Raw genomic sequence first — 2,250 nt, forward strand, 5'->3', positions numbered from 1 at the left:
TCTTTCGTACGTCAAAAAGTGTCCTTCTCTTTGCCCTAAGGTTGTTCTTATAACTCGCTTCCATTCAGGTTGAAACTGAAGTACCAAAAATACCCTTACTGGTCCCCTTCAGGTGAGAAAAATAATGAAAATAAAATCAGCACACTTCAACAACACGGGCCGTGTTGCTGCACACGGGCGCCCGTGTTGTTTCTCTGCTCCTGGGCCAAAAACACACGTTCCCTGCATCTTTTCACACGGACCGTGTGCCTGCACACGGGTGCCCGTGTGAAACCTCTGTCTTTGCATAAAACTTGCTTTTCTAGCCACTTTTTGACACGGACCGTGTGCATGCACACGGGTGCCCGTGTGGCCCTCAGCTTTGGCTTTTTCGGCTTCTTTTTCCATTCGTGCGCGCCATAAGTCTCTATCTCTCCCGTGCATCAACCTGGCCAAAAACAAACTAACAACCAGCGCATAAAACGACACTTTTATAATACTCAAAACACATTAAAATGCAACAAAGCCATACAACCGAAAAACAAGAAACTTACTTTAAAAACATATGCCAATGCCACTTAGTATTACCAAGATTACGAATTTCGGTCGGAAAAAAGGTGCGGAAACTTACTAGAAATGGTGACCGATCACAACCCCACACTTATCTCATTGCTTGTCCTCAAGTGATGTATCGAGGCAAAACAGAGGTCACCTGACGAGATTCTTTTCTCCACAACACAATCAGGTTTTACGCAAGATTCCTTCACTTAGCAATCGAGTTTCTGGTTTCCTTCTTCAAACTATCAACTGTATTATCACTTTCGAGCACGTTTTCACCTGCAAGCTTTTCACACTCTCACAAAATCTCTCCGGGTTAAAGTGTCTACACTCACAGTACCAAGGCATGCATATTACTATTAACTTTGAATATATTCTCTAATCACTACACACACAGATTACACACACTTCATGAGGTCTTAGGGTTGTAACGTGGCTTGGGTTTGGTGGGGTAACAAGGAATGGGATTACAAATGGTTTTGGTGCTCGGCATTTATGTTGGGTTCACATTTCTACTCTTAGTGGTTTGAATCGTAAGAATGGGGTTAAGACCTTCGACATCTTGTTTTTAGCTTTTTAGAGTCATTCACATGGTCTTTCATATACGTGGGCAAGGGTTAAGGATTTTTTCTTCCTTTTGTTTTTCAAACTTTCTCTTTGGATTTTCACAAGTTCAACATTCATCTTTTTTTTTTCTTTTCTTTCTATTTTTTTCTTGCCCTTTTCTCAATAGTTTACAACCCCACACTTAGATTCTTTCGTGTCTTTCAAGAGAATAACATTAATGCCGAGCGATAACATGAATAGTAAATATGTGGGTGGTAACGAGAATAACAACAATGAACAAAACAAACATTACGGCTCAAAGGGGGTTGACGATGGATATCATGCATACAGGATGGCTAGAAAGGCTCGGGGTTACGAAAAAACTTGCCTCAGTGTGCGCTCTCGTAGTGTGCTTGTGTTATGAGAACATACACAAAATCAAAGTGAATAGTGCCATACCTGACTGGACTCTCATGTGGAGTTATGAATTTGGCTCTGAAATCTCACCGGGTCGGTTAAGCTTGCATGCTTCGAGGTGCTATTGGTGTCCTGCAGTTTCCTTTCATCTAAAGTACACCATACTCCTCTCTTGGTTCAGTGTTGACTTTTTGCATCCTACCTTCTTCCCTTTGATTGTGTCAGCTTCCGTGGTGCCTGCGGAGATCAAGTGTGGAATGTGTTGTTCAACCACTAGCTATTAGTTTGCTCCCCTCCGACTTGTATCAATCACCTGGTAACACCATGACAGCACTGCACCATACAAACTTAAAAGAAACATACTTTAACATAAAAGTAACACAAACGAACACACTCAAATCACCCAAACTAAATTCAAAAACGGAAAGCAAAGCAATAAAATAACAAAAGAACCTCCCCCACACCTGAACGAAACATTGACCTCAATGTTTCAATTCGAGATAGCGAGGATGAACTCACAGAGGGTATTGCGACTCCAGCTTCCGCTTCCTAGCTTTCACCAGAGAGACCCACTTTTCTTTATTTCCTGAAAAACAAAACAAAAAGTAAACCGCATTATTAAAACCGTGGGTTGCCTCCCACGAAGCGCTTCGTTTAACGTCGCATGGCTCGACGGTCCATTACCCTTTATTAAGGAGGGTACTTCCTCCTCCAAACCTGGTTGCTTGTCACTTCTCCAAACCTGATTGC

Source organism: Vicia villosa, unplaced genomic scaffold (genome assembly GCF_029867415.1).
Source record: "Vicia villosa cultivar HV-30 ecotype Madison, WI unplaced genomic scaffold, Vvil1.0 ctg.001981F_1_1, whole genome shotgun sequence".
Taxonomy (NCBI): Eukaryota; Viridiplantae; Streptophyta; class Magnoliopsida; order Fabales; family Fabaceae; genus Vicia; species Vicia villosa.